Source organism: Phymastichus coffea, unplaced genomic scaffold (assembly GCF_024137745.1).
Source record: "Phymastichus coffea isolate CEN01 unplaced genomic scaffold, Cenicafe_Pcof_1.1 PCOF00002, whole genome shotgun sequence".
In the NCBI taxonomy this organism is placed as follows: domain Eukaryota; kingdom Metazoa; phylum Arthropoda; class Insecta; order Hymenoptera; family Eulophidae; genus Phymastichus; species Phymastichus coffea.
In genome coordinates this window covers 6,405,936-6,426,025 of record NW_026706813.1, presented here as the reverse complement: position 1 = coordinate 6,426,025, position 20,090 = coordinate 6,405,936, and the positions used below count along the sequence as shown (strand labels likewise).

The 20,090-nt window shown below is 39.1% G+C and overlaps 1 protein-coding gene across 8 annotated transcripts in view; it reads right to left on the bottom strand.

The window, feature by feature from the left end:
- The window catches only part of LOC131663753 (glutamate [NMDA] receptor subunit 1), a 1,362,975-nt gene that overhangs the window by 1,182,555 nt on the left and 160,330 nt on the right, over positions 1-20,090 (bottom strand). The gene's annotated exons all lie outside the window — the stretch shown is intronic.

The window sequence follows — 20,090 nt, the reverse complement described above, 5'->3', positions numbered from 1 at the left end:
GATTCATGGGAATGACCTCGTGATATAGACGTTTTATACTCGACTTTGCCATGATCGCTGAACCTATAAACCGCCTGACAAAGAAGAATGTACGTTTCTCTTGGGAGAAGGAGCAAGAGCGAGCTTTCACGAGATTGCAGAAGGCGATGACTTCTGCCCCAATACTGCAATCACCCAATCCGAACGGTCAGTTTGTACTGCAAACTGATGCCAGTGATAGTGGAATCGGGGCAGTTCTCGCACAAGAGAGAAATTATACGGTCTCCGAGAAAGAGTGCTTGGCAGTGGTATGGGCCATTGGAAAGTTCCGGCCGTATATTGAAGGGCATCACTTCAGGGTCATCACTGATCATAGTTGCCTGAATGGCTCCACAATATGAGAAATCCCACGGAAAAACTAGCGCGATGGGCGCTAGCATTGCAAGGCAATGTTTTCGATATTGAATATCGAAGGGGGGATCTCAATGTGGTGCTAGACGCATTGTCTAGGGCCTATGAGGAGGAGGGGATCGAAATGAATGCTATAAATAGTCGGCCGGAAACCACTGACGCCTGATATTTGCAACAATACCAGGAAGTATGCCAGGACCCACACTCTCACCTTACTTGGAAGGTAGTGGGAGGGAGGCTGTATCATTATTAGCCTGATGAGGATGGTGAAGGGTCCATCGACAACGATGAAGCGTGGAAGCTTACGGTGCCTAGGGAGAAAAGGCACCAGGTGCTCCAGGAGGTCCATGATGCTCCTACAGCAGGACATCAAGGACGAGAGAGTACGTTCTCCAGGGCTAGGTGCTTGTACTACTGGCCTAAGATGTATGATCTGGTCATGGAGTACGTAAAGAGTTGCCCGGTGTGTCAGCAATGCAAGGTGGAACAAAGAGCACCTTGCGGGCTGATGGGTCGTAGACAAGTGTCACGACCCTGGCAGGTGGTGGCCGGTGATATCACTGATCCATTTCCCAAAAGCTCTCGAGGTTTTGAGTATATCTTAGTCTTTATAGACTTGTTTACTCGCTGGGTAGAGTGTGTTGCAATACTCAAAGCCAATGGGAAGACAATCGCAAGGGAATTACACGACAGAATTGTCACTAGGTTTGGCGCGCCCGAGGTATTCTTGTCGGATAATGGAACCGAATTCAAGAATCAGGAAGTCGATTCATACCTCCAGACGAACGGCATCCAGCGCGCCTTGACTCCTGTGTATCATCCCCAAGCGAATCCCACAGAGCGAGTAAACAGGACACTCAAAACCATGATCACGTCTTACGTAAGCCGTGATCATAAGAGCTGGGATGCACACCTGTCAGAGTTCAACTTTGCGTTGAACTCGGCAACTCATAGCGCCACGGGATATAGTCCTGCGATGCTCATGTTTGGACGTCAGCCGGTACCTCCTTTGACGTTCAGAAGAACCCAGGATCAGCAGGCCCTTGAATGTTCGGAGGGTCAAGCTGTGGTGAATTGGGCTGAACATATGGAGAAGCTCCCTAATTTATGGGAGAGGGCCAACTCCAAGTCAAAGGAGGAAGCTGCACGTCAGGCAGCTTATTATGACCGGAAGAGACAGCAACCCGAGTTTAAGGTCGGAGATTGGGTTTGGAAGAGGAACAGGATTCTCTCTTCGGCTGCCCAAGGCATTTCAGCCAAATTTGCGCCGAAATATGCCGGTCCGGACGTGATTGAAGAGGTTTGTGGATCCAACACGTAAAGACTAGGCAATCACCTGGTGATCCTGCCCGAGCTCTTCCATACTAAAGACCTTAAACCGTAGTACGGTCCGGGTGAGGATGAGGAAAGCGAGGAAGTCATCGATCCTCGCGGGCCGCAAAACAACCAGCCGTCGGAGGAGGCGAACGATTCCGAGAATGCGTGCGAAGATCCGGGAGGGGATTTACCAAGTGAGCGGATCGAATTAGCAGCCCCCACGATCGTAGATAATAATCCCACCGAGACGTCGGATTTACCGGTATCTGCCCCAACTAAGAGAGGTCGAGGTCGACCTCGAAAAGTCCCAGAGACGGTCACCAGTCCAGTAAGAGGCAACAACTCTCCCATGAAGGAAACAAGACGGAGAGGTAGGCCTCGAAAGACCTTGCCCGTCGTGCAAAGGATGGTTGGGCCGATAAACCCGAACGGTAATCGACGAGGGCCAGGACGTTCCCCCAAAGAATCGTGAGGGAACGTATAACTCTGTGGGATACGGCGTATATTAGGGTTTTCTTCGCGCAGGGAGTTTCATCCGAGATTTTTTGTTTTAGATGTTACAGATGGACCGGAGAATCGTCGTCGAAGAGGAGACCTTCGAGGCGGTCACGCAGATGCTATTAGATCTGCAACTGGACCCTGATGCGACTCAGTTAATTGAAGATCTGCGGAACTTCGCCAGGGTCCAGTTGGAGGGGACCACCCGAAGGGAGAGTACCACAATGCTTCGATGGCAGACGTTCTCCGGGACTTGTCGTGGGTCGTCCCGAAGAAAGCTTCTCGGGACACGTCGACACAGACGGAGGACCAGGACAGTGTCGAGCGTCCCAAGTCCACAGTGGACCAGGGGATGCAGACCCTCAAGTCCAGCGTACCCCAGACGTCGGACAGTGCGAGCCAGTGCCCAGGACCCAGGGAAACCTGTGGGGCATCGCACTGGGTCTGCAACCACCCCCGTATCCCGGAGCAGCCAACTCTCGACTTCAGATATGTACGTCTGGGGATTAACGAGGTGGAAAGTGCCTGGCGGTTCGCAACGGACCTCTAGTCTCAGGTGCAGGCGCATCTTATACGCTTCATGAGCCGCTAGGGTGCAGAAGAACTGCTCGAGGAGTGGGCAGAGATGGCTCAGCGTCAGAGGGCCCACGGAGAGGTCCTGCTGCGGGTAGACAAATGACAGGAGTTCCCCGCAGTGCTCCCGGCGCCGGCTCAGGAGAAGAGAGCCCCGGGAGCTACTGACGCTGGACCAATGCTCACGGTCCATGTGGACGGGCGAATGGCTCCAGATACCACAATTGTGGTCAGGTCGCAAGATGGTCGTGCGACCGCCACGGTGGGAGGCGTTACTATCACTGCCTCCCAAGGAGCCAACGTCCAGCAGTCCCCTCTGACTGCTGAGCAGCCTACACAAGATCGGGAGGCTGCTCAATCTCGATCGCAGCTGAGGGGCTGCTACATCTGTGGGGAGCCTGGGGTTACCAACTCCCAGCGGTGCCCGAAGAAGGCTACACACTGGCGCTACCCGAAACATCAAGCGCCAGGTGTAGCCAAACGATGATGATTTCATTTTTCAGGTTCCTGATGGCGGAGAATCGCGGGTATTCGTCCTGCCCGGCTAGTCAGGACTTGGAGGGGGCTGCAACGGTAGTCGATTTAATTAATCGAACCGTTCGCGATTCTGCTTCTCGCGCGTTAGTTCTAATAATTAAGAGAGAGAGGGGGTGCGCGATCTTTTGAATAAGTAGTTACGCCTCAGCTGTAAATGCGAATTTACCACCGATTTGTGTCGCACTTCGTTTTCGCCGAATAATTAGTTTTCTGGGACAATTTCATACGTAAGTGCAACGGTATTCTCGAGGTAAAAAACAGCAGTAAGCAGCAGTGCAGAAGCAACAGATTGTAGCTAATTGGAGGCAGTACAAGGCAGCGCAGCTGATTAATCGAGGGGCAGCGGCAGTTGATAATTTTGCATCAACAATTACGTCTGATCACCGTAATTGCACCGCATGGTAGGTGAACCTTCCGTCATTATAAGCGATACAAAATACATTCGGTATTTTGTCTATTCGTGTTAGCGTTATTTTTTGTATTCGCATCGAGCATTAGTTCGCGATAGAATTCGAATCTTTTCTCTCTCTCTTTCTCACCGAATATAACTAATTGTAAAATCCTATTCGCGTGCGTTAGTCTTTCGGCCCTACAAAGACTGTAGTGATTTTTATTAATTAAAGTCTGTTAAATTTATTCGCTGTTTTCGTCATTTAATTTTCCTAGTAGCTTAAGTAATTGAAAAAGGCTTAGGTTTTCATCCAATTACATCTAGGGGATTAAGAAGATTAGGAGTAAAGTCGCTCACAATTAAAACTCATCGAGTGTCACAAGACACGTGACTTAAGGTGAGTTCAACTCCGTTTGATAGAAGACAACTAGGATAAATCATCTGACGTTAAGATGAATACACGTAGTATCATACGTGTTGCATCGTGGGAGTTTGTTCTTAAATAAATTTTCCATTTTTTAGATAACCTCCCCCGTTACAGTACTTAAATTATAAAAATAAGTAAATGATTAATAAATATAAATTAAAAATTATAATTAATTTTTTTTACAGAGAAATATTCCGTTGATGAAGAAAGTCGAGTTTGTAAAGGCTAAAATAACGAAACGAGGTTTTTCCAATTCATTGGATGTCTTCATACTCCAAACATGTTTAGATGTGCGAGGTAATTTTGGATACTCGTATAACTCCCATATACGATACCTCATAGTGATCGCTTTATCACAACTAATTTAATTAAGTAATTTGATTTTTTCTCTATCAGCTGCTACTACATATGGCATTAACCATTAAATTTTATTCAGAGTATTTTTAAATTTTTCATAAGTAATCACACTATTTGTATTGGTAGGAGTAGTTATGGTAACATTCAAATCATTTCTCGATATTGTAATAATAAGCTCATGTTTGATCTTTACTACAATTTTTCGATAATTTTCAGCAAATCTAAGCAGTATACTGAGAGGTATAGTAACATCGAAATAACCTTCATCATTTGTAAGTGATACTTCTTTGTCACTAGTCCAATCAGCATTTTCGGCTATTAAACTTTGACTCGGATTGACTGATAGCCAATTCTTTATAAGACTTGTCAAGCCAACATTTTTTACTTTATCTATTTCAATAGCATTTATCCCGTATCGTATCACCTCGAACAAATGACATGTAGCATTAATAACTAACTTAGTTTTAACTGCTACATTTCCATTTTCCTGAGTTAATCTACCGCAAACATGAATGATACTGCGAGATGGAAGTAGGGATAAATCTTGATGCTGAATTGATATACGAACTTCATCATTGTTATTGAAATGTAATAATGAATAAGGTTGATGCTCATGAACTTCGTAACGAGCTATCGACTCATCGAAAGCGACACCTGAATGAATATTTAGAATTTCGTCCATTTTGTTGTAAGCAACACACTAATATACACGATACTTTGCGCCAGCTTATGTATTTTCTTTTACTTTTAGTCCTAGACTTTTCAGGAACTGAATATTCTGATGTGTGAGCACTGCGGTAGCTCTCGGTCGACTGATCGCTGACTGATATTGCAGTCTATTCATATATCATCGTCCAATTTTATTGTTGTTAAATATGATGCCCATCACGATATTGCTTTGATGTGAACGCGTACAGTGATGACTTCTCTTCGAAAATTAACTAGGTTTCCGTCTTGATCAACAATACGTATTTCTAAATGATCAATACTTCTCACGGCGACTGGTAAATAAATTACATGTGAAGGTACTTCAATGATTTTATATCCTTTTGGTGCTGCTAGAAATAATTCATGTATAGTATGCATTTTACGTTCGTTTATATGTATAAGAACCTGTAGTAATATTACACTCTACGCGTAAAGCGTTCACTTTGAGTATAGTTACAGGTAAATCAGAGCTATGAGTTTCGTTTACAGATAGCTCTCGTCTAGTAAAGCCTGAAATTGAGCCAATAGAATCTTTTGATTTGAAATTTATTTTATGACTACACTGAATAACACTACGTAGAGTATTATTGTTTGGTTTTGAACTAATTGATATTTGATTAAGCGTTAACGTTTCTTGTAGAAAACTCTCAATATCCTCTATCTCATAGCTACCTATCGGTAAAACGATTTCGTGTTCACCAACATAGCGCTCTATTTATCTTTTTGAGTTTTCATCCATATTTGAGAGCTTATTTTAACGCTCTATAATAAATAACGTATCGTTCTTTATCATAAAGTGTTGTCAAAAGTTTTTTCTGTTTTAATCCAGGTGGTTTAGTATGTTCGGGACAAAGAGGGAGGTCTTTATAATCATCATATAGCTCTTGTGGATACTCTAGATCTACTTCTAAAATATAGCCTACGTCGCTATCATCGGAGACATTGAAAAATTTGACATATCTACATTTGAAACCCATTTGAAGCCCTCAAATTGTAGTGATTGGGTCGTAGCCCAACCATAAAGGTTGTTTACGTCATAATACATTAAAATTTTGTTTAGTTCATCCTTATTGAATTCTTCACCCATATATTTATTGTTTGCTTTTGAAAATCTATTGCAGCATTGACTAATACCTCCGCGAATACCTTTTTGAATAAATAATACCATATTTATATCTATTAATAGTTCAAGCTTCTTATTTGTATATTTTAACATCGCGTCCCATGTTAATCCAGGGGTGGTGTAATAATGAGCAGGATCGAGATCATATGCATTCTTACAGGTTGATTGAAAATTTTCAAAAATATCAGCTAGTAAAAGTACATCACTTTTCAGATAGAGATAAGAATACGTTCCTAAATCTATTTTCTTCCAAATACTACCGAAAATATTCCATACGTTTTGAGCATGCTTATATTCTTCAGTAGGACTATTTGTCAATCGACCATGAAATTTTTCAATAGTTAGTAACTCTGTCTTAGTTAGTCTATTTAAATTTTGAATGTATTCATATGGAAAAACTCCTTTTCTTTTGAGTAAATTAATATGTTCTAAAGTGTAATTATCTTTCTGAAATTCTCTCTGTACAATATCTAGCTAAGGTAAATAATATGCTAATTTATCTAGAGATGTAGGCGTAAATCGAAAGGAATCAATGAAACGAAAGCTAGTTCGACTGTTTGCAACTTCTTTTGTGAAGGATATGTATCTCTCCTTGTTTTCAGAACAGAGATTTTTCCTTCAAATTCTGAATTAGTAGCGATTTCTGTTATAATAAAATGTGAGTCATAGCCTGTAAAGTTATGAAATATGACTGGTACAAAAGCAGCAATTTTATAATTCAAATTGCAATGATTGTGAGTTGCACCTCTAAATTTTTCTGTTAAATAACAATGATCTCCAACTCGTTTTTCGTTTTCTTGGAAATATTGGTTGCAAATATGACATCTTCTTGCCGTTATGAATGCCTGTTTATTAATAAATGATAAATCCATTTCTATTGCATTCTTATATATCTGTTCTCATTCAATCACTAGAGACTTCAATTGCTATATAAACCATAATGCTGGTGATTCGTCTTCATTTAATTTTTTTCTATATGACTTATATAACGACTTACTATCATCATAATGGCATTTTATATATAATCCAATACTAAAGGCTTTTGTCCAATACTAAATGTTTTGGGAAACTATATCTCTTAAAATTGAGATTTCTATTTGGATCTTCTATAGGTTTTAACAGACATACAAAATCGGTGTATATAATAAATGGAAATTGCTCTTTATGCTTCAAATTTTTATATTCTAAAGTAGCATCGTCAGTTAAATCCGACACATATTTATTTTGGAACAGTCAACTTCATAAGATTTCAAATGTTCCTCGTTAGTAAAATAATGAAGACAATGTTCACTGAATCCAGGACAGACGGCATGCACTTCTGCGTTCAGGCTTTACGGGCTTCCACGTCACGATCCTCAGTTCATACTGCTGCATCACAGGAGCCAAGACGGTGGACTAATGCGAAGGACAACAGACTGACGGGCACCTTCCTGTACGGTTTGACCACCGTGTAGTTTGACCCGGAGCAGGACGTCGTGACGTATCTCTGCTTTAATTTTAGAGCCGGCTACCATCTGAGGTCACCGAGAGTCATTTCTGTGTGCATTCGTCATTCCCGTTCTCTCGAGCTAACATCCAGCCTGCCAACTTCATGACAAAGCCCATCGTCACATTTGCAGTGGAGCGAATGAGTCTCACGCACCTTTCCCTTTAAAATAATTAGTAGTACAGCGCTTGGGAACTGGCTTAGTGCACGACTAGTGAGAATAATCGAATACGATTTGTTTTTAAATTTTACTTACAAGTAACACTACCCAAGTGCCACTCATCGATTTCAACCAAACTTAGCACATCGTTAGAACACTAAAAAATATTGAACCCGTGTTTAGGGGTAGAAACCACCCCTACCAACCCCTATGCGGGATAACCCACCTTACCCTGGGTAGAGCGAGTTCAATCAACTGTTTTCAATAAAAAACTTAGGATTTTAAATCCAGACAGGTTAATCCACCTTAACCTTGATACACCACATCCCCACAAACCCTCACAACCCCTATTAACCACCCCCAACAACCTCTAAGCGGGCTTACCCACCTAACCCTGGGTAAAGCGAGTTCAATCGACTGTTTTTTGAAAGAATTTAACATCTCAACCACATATTTTCTGCCAATTTCCAAGCAGGCTAACCTATCTAATCCTACATTTAGCGTTACCCAGGAACAACGATGAGGACGTAGTAGATTATTGTTCCCTTTGGGGTGCTAGATTAATGTGAGTCCCCTCGCCTCTCACGATCGGGGTGCTAGATTAACATGAGTCCCCTCGCCTCTTACGAATGATATATTTCCGTGAATTCCCTAGCTTTTCACGTATTTCTTGCAATAATAAGGACGATACTCGTCAGTGATAGAGAAAAAATGCTGTATGCACAGAGGATTAGTACACCAGGCGCATTTTATTATTGCAATAGTATTACATACTTTACAGTAAGCGTCAACATTTTTAAAACAAAACTCAACAGGAGTTTGAACCTTTTCTGGTTTTTCTGTAATGTACCCACTTTTTCACCATGCATACTTAAACATATTTACAAATCGCGGTGATGAAAATTGGTTGTTGATTAACGATTGAATTTTAAGGATATTATTTCTTGAATGTAAGTTTATGTCATATCTATTTAAAAGAACTAGATCTAAAAAGTGTTTTAAGAAGTTTTTCCATGGTCTGAATTCATACACGTCTAGTGGTTGTGAAAATCCTGTGGCTCCAGCTGGTATCGTACACACTTTTACTTTTTTAGTCCCTTTGTTAGAATTAGTGAATATTTTTTCTTTCTGTCCAGTCCATGAATCTACGCACAGCGTACTTTCGTTTCCTGCAATACGTAAAAAAATATCTTCAAACCATTTGATAGTTAAGTTTGATGTTGATTTTCCTGAATTCGAAGCATATGCAACAATATTTTCAGCTTTATATATTATTTTTTCTATCATTGGACCAAATTGGCCGTCTTTTTCTTGCAAAATTATTAGTAGAGGTGATTTTAGAGTACCATCGGCAGAAATGATTGGCTGTATTGTATAGCTATGAGTCAATGAATTCAGAGATTGAGCAAGACATTCAATTTTCAAAGTACTTGTGATAGCGAGTGTACGACCAGCGTTGGATTCAAGATTGAATCCTGACTGATCTAAATTATAAACGTTGCTTGGTCCTATTCGAGAAATTTTTAATTTGACTTGTTCAACAAAACTTGATGTTGTTTGTAATAATTCTGCTTTATTTGATATTTGCGCTTGAGTAACAAATTTATTTATTTTTCTTGAAACTATACCATTCTTTTTTTTTAAATTATGAATCCATTTAACCGAACCTGTAAATAATTTAGCGGATAATCCTATTTCTTCTCTACCTTTCAAAGCCCATCTTTTCAAATCTATATCATGAATAGGAAGACATTGATCTGTTGCTCTTTGAAAATGTTGAAAAACCTTATTAGAAATAAACTGTAACTTCTCTATTCTTTCGCCATTACTACTTATTTGTTGTTCCCATCTGTACAATTGTTTTAAATCTTTCACTTTCCTGTATTTGCTCTGAACACTGCCTAAACTTCTCCGCGCCTTGGTTGACGAACGCCAAAAGTTAACAGCAATCATTTTGTATTCTATATCAATATTTTCAGTAACTTCATTCTCTTCTTCAAATGTCTCATCAGATTCATCTTCCACTTCGTCATTTCCGATCATTAAAGCCTCATCAGCAATTACACTATTTTCATTTAAACATAAGGTATCATAAGTCTCTAAAAATACATCATTATCAATAGCATCTTTTATAATATCAACTATATTTGCTGCAAAAGTGGTTTTTTCATCAGTAATTTTTGACTCTATGTTGTACATTGGATGTTGAAAAGCAAAGTTTAATAGTTTCAAAATATTTTTTGGATTCATAGTAATCCTTATTAACAGCTAAAAACTTATTCAAAATTTTTTAAATAAATTAAAACAAGATAAGCTTCAATTGTCTATACGATTAGTAAATTAAAAAAACAATAGGTGTAAATAATTTCATAAACGCTTACATATTATCACAAAATTAATGAATAGAATACAAATTTAAAAAAAAAATTTTAATATTTCCGTATATATTACATCGCTTAAAAGAAAAAAAATTATAGGGAACACTAAAGCAAAATATTATTTTAGACACTGTTAGTTTTCTATGTAATGCGTCACTTTCATATTACTTACAAAGAATAATGTTACATATTACTCCGACAACAAAATCTTAAGTTGTTCAAGAACGCTAATTATAATACTGATTTCTCTGCTGACAAAATTATGAAAAATATAAATTTCATAATAATTGGCAAATCATTAAATAATCTTTCTTTATGATTCAACGGTTACAAGGAAATCAAAAATATTTAGCCTTATATGACAACTCTTACAAATGAACTCAATATGTGAACAAAAATCTATTACGTCCTCGTCGTTGTCCTGGATAACACTAACAATAGCTTGAAAAAGATGGGTTTTGAGGACTACATATAGCTTTGGGAGATAAAGTAATTATAAGATGATGGTGCAAGCAGATTAAGCTATTTAGAGCCAACGAACTCATTTTCTAATACAAAAATAATTGATTAAACTTACTCCACCTAGAATTAAGTGGTTTAGCCTGCTTAGGGGTTCGTAGAGATGGTTTATTACGGTTGTGAGGATTTGTTGAGGTAAACTATATCAGGGTTAAGATGGATTCGCCTATTTATGGTTAAGATCTTAAATTCTCTCAAAAAACAGTCGATTAAACTCGCTCTACCCAGGGTTAGGTGGGATAGCCTGCTTACTGGTTCGTAGGGGTGGTTTATAAGGGGTTGTAAGGGCTTATGGTGATGAGGTATGTCAGTGTTACGGTGGGTTAACCTCTCCATGTTTGAGATCTTAAGTTTTTTATAGAAAGCAGTCAATTAAACTCGCTCTACCCAGGGTAAGATAGGTTATCCTGCATAGGGGTTGGTAGGGGTGGTTTCTACCCCTAAAAAGTGGATTCCGCAAAAATAAAAAAACACGGGTTCAATATTTTTAGTGTTCTAACGATGTGCTAAGTTTGGTTGAAATCGGTGAGTGGCACTTGGGTAGTGTTACTTGTTAGTTAAATCCGCTGAGAGTTCGCGAAAGATTAGTATAGAGAAGGAAGTAGGATTAGTGCAATAAATTGACAAGGGTACTTGAAATTCTATTATATTTAGAATTTTAATTAACGTATGCTAAATAAACCACGCTGACGCTCGTCAAGGGCGTAAAAAACCCTAGTCGTAAGTAGGGAAAAAGCCCAAGGCGAACGTTAATACAATATATATATATATATGAACAAACAATAATATAATTAATCGCAAACCTTAATACAATTACACACAGCGTAACACACTTACACACACACATTGACAAACGCAGAGATCTCTCAGATGATGTGCGCAGATACTATGATGCCGCAGCGAATGTGGAAGAGCGCACCACTATGGTGACCACCTAAAGCGACCTCGACGTCTCGAGGATGGGGACAGCCCTCGCCGCCACGTGGAATTTGGGCACAGCGATCGCGTGGAGGTAACGCTCTTGGGGACGCGTTAGGGCGTGACCCACTACAGCCGCATAGGGCTGAGTCAAACGCTTCACGGGCTTGCACTACCCACACTCGTTCTAACACTCACACGCAGTACTAGCGTACTGCCTGATCAAAATGAGCGTAGCTATGGTAAAACAAGAGAAAAGACTGAGCTAACACTTAACCGTGCAGGATTGAGAAGCGACTCTCTCGTTGTCTATCGACAGACTAACTCGCTGCGCCCTGTCAGAAAACGATGACGAGTTCTTTTCCTTTGTCGCCAAGAAAATTAAGGGAAAGTTTCGGGTGTTTGGGTCAGTCGAGTCACGCCAGACGTTATAGGCTTGCCATCGCAGAGTGTTGCTTCTGCTCGACACGTGTGGGCACCACGACTGACAATATGTGCCACACCTGTACCCTTTTTGCCGAGTTTGTCTCGTGGTTAGATTTCAGAGATTAGTGCTCGTCGACCACACAGCACTTTCTCCTTTACAAATTACCAATACAATAGGGTAAAAGAGAAATGCTGCATCTCTAAACACGATTCTTTTCCTTACGCGTTTAATAAATCATTGTATTACAGAAGTACAAACTGGATAATATGATATAGGATTATTGTAGAATACGTACGGAGCTTCAGTATTAAATAGTTCTAGAGGAGAAATCTGACCACTATAAGTACAAGTTTTGAATGTGCCTCCGAAAAATAGAAGAAATTTTCAATTTTTATCTGGTTTATATTATAGTAACACCAAGAATAAAAAAATGAGTTTTTTAATAACACCGTTCGCAGAGATTATAAAAGATTTAGCGAAAAATGGTTTGAATTAGTATGACGATTCTACTGATACTATGCTCCATAGCATAGTCATTGCGCCGATAGCTATGCTTGATTGTTCAGCTAGGGCCGAGGTACAACATTAATGAGATATAATGGATTTTGTGGCTGGACTCTTTGCGAGAACAGATGTGTCACCTGTGCAGTAGAAACGGCTCATAATCGTGTATTTCCGGTTTTAGATTATTAATTATACTAAAAAGTCAAGAGATGATGATACAGCAAATAATTCGAAACAATCTGGAGCACGCTAAGGGTGTTAAAATACCGACGATTGCAGCCACAATCCCTTATTTTGACATTATAAATGCTTTTATACGTAACTATATGCAGACGGTCTTGTCTGGAGTGATTATAAGCTTATAAATCTATGGTTAGATACAACGAATCATGCTAGCGTATTTTACATAGAAAAGGAAAATAGGGATACGAGATATTAGATGATAGCATATCCAAAATTTCTGCACCTGATTTTATAGCAGGAATACATAGGAGTTTAAAATACCGTAATTATTACAAAGCGTCAGAAATTGAAGGTTTTATTTTATTTTATTTTTCAATAATTCTAAAAGAAATTTTGCCTAAAATGTATTCTGAACATTTTTTACTTTTATCTTACGGAATCAAAATTTTATTGAAATCAAAAATAAGCATTAATAAAATTAATTTTGTAGAATATCTTTTAGAACTATTTACATTACAAATAGAACGTCTATATGGGTTGGATTGCATAAATATTCATTTCACGTACATCAATTAACAAATTTAACTGATGCGCTTAAAAAATGGGGACCTTTATAGATATTGTCTACTTTCCCCTTTCAAGACTTAAATGATTATTTGAAAAAAATTAATCATGGACCAAATAAAGTAGATACGAACATAGTCACCACATTGAAAATGATAAATGCGTATTATGTTTTAAGAAGTAAGCTTCATCAATATGTTACAAATCAATCCAATAATCAAGATTTACGATTACCAAAATAAATAGCTTTAAGTGTAAACGATATTGAGACATTGCAGTCATCGACTTGGCGTTGGTTGATTATAATCATGTTTACATTTATTCTAGAGCAAAATTTAATAATACTCTCTTCACATCGAAAATTTAAAAAAACACTAAAAGAGATAATTCACTCATTTCATTGGAAAACTTTTGCAACTTTGGAGAAACATAATTTTTTTCACTTGCAAATGATATAATTTATGCACACATAGGAAAATTCCTTGCTAATTTAGACGAATCACAAATTATTCATCTTAAATAAAACTAAATATTTCAAATATTGTATTTTTACACAGGTCTGCTAACCATTTACTAGACTCATATGCACCCTGGCTGGTAACTAGGAAGAATTTTAGAATATTGAACAACTCTCTCTTGTTGGTTATTTTTTTTTACATTTAATTATCGATGAATATAAGAGATCTCTTTCAACAGTAACGCCAGCATAAGAATGTCCTCGCCAGCTCACCACGTTCGCCATTGAGCTTACGTTAAAAAAAAGTGAAGGAAAAAGGAGAATTGGAAAAAATTGATTGTTTTCTTAATCTAAAATACAATGCTTCCTTACTACACGCCCATATAGTATTAGTCCAATCAATAAAGAAAAATTCAGATATGGAAAACCTCGACGAAAATATATCAGAAATAATGTAATAAGAAAAAACAGGTTTTTGAAGTCTGTAAGTAACAGTAGGTTTATTAGATCAATTCAATTCGATTATTCGCAATATTTTCAGTATTCTATCACTGTTAATTATGTTTAGTCGGTTTTACTCTCTCTCGTTTAGTCTCTTTCGCTTGCTCTCGTTTAGTCTGTCTCACTCGCCTTCGCACTCTGTTTCACTCGCGCTCTTTCCATCTATCTCACCCACTTTTGCTTAGACGGTATAAGCGACTTAAAATTATCGCTACCGCTCCCTCACGACCATGTCTAGTCCCGATACTAGTCTTCGTGATGCTTCTTTGAGCGCTCTTCGTCGGTAGTGTCACGTATATGTGTCTTCGTATGCATGTAAGCTATATGCATTAAAAATAATGGATTCAATATCTACAAGTTCAATAGCTATCATATGAAAGAATTTATTGAAAGTACTAGCAATTTCATTTCGATTAATAAAGTATGTACTCAGCTTGCGCCAAAAAGGAAAAGAGAGAATTTATCATATAGTCCAATCAATAGAGACAAAAACGGCCATTTTTGAGGAAAATTCAGATATGGAAAAACTCGGCGAAAACATATCAGAAATAATGTAGATATGCCGTGTAACTCGACATTTTGCAAGAGTTTTTTATTCAATAGGTCAAATTTTTCCAAAAACGGATTTTTGAAGTCTATAAGCCACGATATGTATATGAGATAAAAAAGGTTTAGATATAAGTTGTAGAGAGATGCAAAAAGTATATTTTCAGCTATTGCACGATAATGTTTGCTCATTTATTATTGCAAAAAGTACCTATCGAAAATGGTCATTTTTATGACATGAAATATCTATTTCAAAATTAATATTGTTTTAATTTTTTTTTTACTGTTACAAGAAAGCTCTTATAATTCTATAAAATATAATTTCTCATGCGATTGAATATTTATTAGATGCTCAGACATTTCAATTAGTTAATTAAGAGGTAGCTAAAGTACGGAGTTATATCTTTTTTATAGCCGATGAGATTGAATACGACTTATAAATGATATGAATTGTACTATATCATATTAATAATTAGACCTACTATATAGTATAACAAAACTGCCCATACCGACAATAATTTGGCAAATTCGATCAAAATATAAAATGCACTACTGACGTCATATATTAGAAAAGGCAATAAATATGCGGCTTCTAGCAATCGATTTCTATTCTCAACAACGATGTGTTCAGGGTTGGAGCAAATGCTAAACAAAAGATGAAAAATATTCATGGACTAAATAGTAGGAGGGGGGCGGGATAAAATTCACAGTCCAAGTTCGTCGAGCTTTTCTTCGCTAACTACGCCATGTTCATTGAAAGGATCCGATAAACATCCCCCTTACCCCAGCCTGCAAAGTATAATAGACAGTGAAAAAAAAATACTATTCGAAATATCTCTAATTGAACCCTCCAAAAATGCTCATTATTTTAATTGAACCCAACCCCTTCAGTTCTCCCAAAAAAATTAAAAACTATGATAAATATTCGTTTTTTGCAACTGCGATATCTTTAATAATACTTAATATTTTTGCAAAGAAATAAGGCACAAAAATTGAACCCATGCTCGTTTTAATTGCACCCCTCTGACTTTTTCAAAATTATTAATATATATGTCAAAAACAACAATCTAATTTTATTATATGTTCTTTCCAAATAACCCAATAACTCATCTATTTGGAAAGAATATACAATTAAATTAGATTGTTGTTTTTGACATATATATTAATTATTTTGAAAAGTAAGAGGGGTGCAATTACAGCGAGCAAGAGTTCAGCTTTTTTGCCTTGTTTCTTTGCAAAAATATTAAGTATAAATAAAGATATAGCAGTTGCAAAAAACGAAAAAATTATCATAGTTTTTAATTTTTTTTGGGATAACTGAAGGGGTTCAATTAAAATAATGAGCATTTTTAGAGGGTTCAATTAGAGATATTTCGAATGGAATTTTTTTTTTCACTGTTCATTACATTTTGCAAGCTGCGGTAAGGGGGGCCCGATAAACTTAGAAGGTAAAGTACCACTATTTCTACGCCTTAAGTAATCGTGAAGAGGTAACCAATCTACCACTGATATTTCATTGTATTCTGTTGAGCCAACATGTATGGATCCGTTGCCGACTATCACCGAGTAGCCAAGAACGAGAAATCTACTGCGTTAACATTTTTGACGTGCTGACGAGTGTAATTCTAACAATAAAATGTAGAAAATTAAACTGGTTTATTTTGTGACCAATGCCGTTTACCTTTCCCTCGCATGTTGAGGATTTAAAAATTAACGGATTTTTCGCGAATTCTTAGGTGGAACCAAGATTTGCGACTAACACAACTCGTGCTTGTCATACTCTGAGGAAATATAAAAATGTCAATGAACATTCTGTTTTTGCTAAAATCTGCCTATAGATGATAGTAAGGATAAAGAACAAATTTTTGGAGCTGCGTTACTATTTTGGACTGCTATCCGCTTACTTTAGATGGGAAAAGCAAAATTCTGCACTTATCGCAGTCGATAGTTGCCTGCTGTTTTTTCGCGTCTTTGCAATAACTCCTGCAACCTGAGAAGAGCAGTCCGATGCCCGTTAAATAAGTCGAGGAGACGAGTCACCAGGAGTGAGCCGTAACGAGATTTTTCGGCGCATGTGTGTGTGTAAAATTTCCAAAATTTTCTCGCCGCAAGTTTAACATTAAAATCGATTAATATGGTATTAAAAGTACAAGATTTTTTAAAGTCGAATTAATATGATAAGATTCAATACTAACTTTCAGAACGTATGGACAATTGTGCACGGTTTTATTATACATAAAAATTATTGTGTACAGTATCATAGTGTAAGAATTGATACACACTGATTAGTGCACAATAGTTTATGAGTACAGTAAACCATGCACAATTATCCGAACGCTACTTTGAACATGAAAAATGAGTAAAATTAGATGGGATATCTTAGGGATTGATTTGTAATATTCGGCCACCGGATCAGATTGGGGTGAAACGACTGAATATTACTGAAATAAAGTCAAGTTTTATTCGAATTAACGTACTTGGTTTAGTAGGGTTTTCACGAATTACTTACGAATAGTAAATACCCAGCTTGAGTAAAGTTTAATCTTGATCATTTAGTGCATATAAAAAGATTATAACCTCAGTTATTTATAGAAATATTATTATCCTATTCATATTCTTCTCCGCATACTTGGTAAGTGAATCTACAAGGTGTCTCATTTTAAAGGAACCACCCCGAAATTTTCTACGGTTGGCGTTCTACAAAAAAATTGTTCAAACGAAAGTTGTTTGGGACAATGAAGGACCTTTCCCAGAAATCGGATTTAACCTTGAGATTTATTTTCAAGGTCATTTGAAGATCAAAGTCGTCTTCTGAATAGGTACCTATAATTTTGATCTCGTATTCAGAAAGAGCGGGAAATTCTAAGTTGAGGTAAGGTATTATGTGTGGGGTGCGGTCAACCGCCCCCCCCCAACCCCTCCTATCCCACCGAGACCAGGGTGAGGCTACAGCCGCCAATAGCGGTAGGCAGTAAGGCTGTACACAACCACTCATCACACAAAACCTACACATCTGATTGACTGTCCGAAAATTCTCTGGGAGCATGAATGAAGGGCCCTATAACCGGGTATTGCCTACGAATGAGATGGAACCCTATAAACGGGTATTTTTTCCAAGCGGGTTATAAATGAGGGGGCTCTATAAACGGGCATCTGCTGAATGGATCTGAAACCAGAGAAATGACGGATTAGTCGATCAGACACAAAGCAGAACTTTACCAGACGGTGGCGAGAGCAATCACGAGAGAGTTTACCCTAGATTGTGTGTGTGACGACTCTGGAGAGTACAATCGTAAAACCAGACTCGCACTCCTAGGCCGTCAGTAGTTGGAGGGGGCGGACTCAGCTCAGCCAGCATTGGAGGCTCGCCCTACACAATGGTAAAGCGTCTAATAAGCGCCAAATCTCGTTCTCTGTAGTAATGCCGATTGGCTATCGGAAGGGCCCTAGCTGTAGGGACGGGGGAGGAACGGTAGAGGCCACCGGACTCTAGGCACGCTCAGTCAGGGGGTCTACTCAGGAAAGATTGCAAGACCCACTATCCCTGGTAAATAGTTCTGACCACTAACACATAAAACACATAGTAGAATGAAGGAGATGAAAATGAGATGAAAGGTAAAGAAAATTTTGCAGGTACTAGAGTGCCGCCTGCGCCCATCGACTCAGGAGAGTCACTGGAGCTGCCCGGCTCCCCCGTTACACCAGTAGAAAACCTGGCTGGTGTACGGGTAATTGCGACAGGATAGAGGACAGGGTCGACGTCGCCAGAATCCTGGGACGCTGTGGAGAGTAAAATACGAGAACAACTGCTCGCCATACACAGCGTCCTAGGACAAACGATGGAGAAGTCGAACGTCCAAAGAAACGTGAGCCGCGTGATAACGAATGGTATGGCTGAGATATATAAGGCTGTAGAAGTTTGTATTTATGAACTGAAGCGAATGCGACAGATCAGACAAAAGACGAACGTAACGGAAAGACGACCGAATGTAATGTAGGAAACTCTAGGATATAAAAGGCGACGGCTAACAGACTCCAAGCCCAGACCAAGTAGATAACGAAAGACGGAGAACGCACCTAGACGTTGCTGCCACACAGCAATCGCCGGGAGTGAATGCCAGAAACCGACAGACACCTGACGAGGAGGACACCACGCATACCACTCAACAGAATTCTTCGGAGGATATTGAGATGAGAGCGGAGGTGTTAGAGGACTGGGCCACCGTCGCAAAAAAAAAAAAGAAAAGGAACAAGAAAAAGACCGACAAAGAGACGCTACAAAAGACGACAGACAGACATAGAAGCCGAGGATCGGAGTGTCCCAATCTGAAAACCAGGCGCGGGACCATTCTGATCAACCCGGTGGAAGGACAACTGTAGGCCGATGTCTTGCGGACTATCAGACAGAAGGTAGACCCTAAGACAGAGAAGGTAGACGTTCGGGCGATTAAAAAAACCAAGGACGGTGCTGTATTAATGCGGCTGGAAAAGTCGCAAGGACAGGACTTCCAAAGGACACTTCAGAAAGTATTAGGACGGACTGCTACAGTAAAAGACTTAACTTCCACGGTGACGCTGGAGTTTGCTGATTTAGACTGCGTCACGACGGTCCAGGATATCGCGAAAGCGATAAATCGCGAACTAAATACGGACTCGGAACGGAAAGTGCATCTCTTTGTGCCAAACGCATATAGGAATGCGCGAGCCGTTTGCGAGTTCGACACGACGGAAGCAACGAAACTGATGGGCAGGGAATGCATCAAAATAGGATGGAGGAATTGTCGAGTTCGACTCCACATTCATCCTTAAAGATGCTTCAACTGCCTCGGATACGGACATACGCGGAGAGAATGTAAAGGGCCGGACAGAAAGAACTGATGCATGAAATGCGGACAGATGGGTCACGTGGGCAAGGAGTGTAAAAACACTACTGACTGCTTCCTCTGTAAGGGGATAGAAGGACAGAACCTGGCCCACGTGCCTGGATCAGGCGGGTGCGCCGTATATAGAGCAGTACTTATGGAACTGAAGACGAAACAGAAAAAATGACCCTGACGATACTACAATGCAATGTGAACAGGAGTAGCGTAGCACACGTGCTGCTCCCTCAAATTGCGATGGAGACG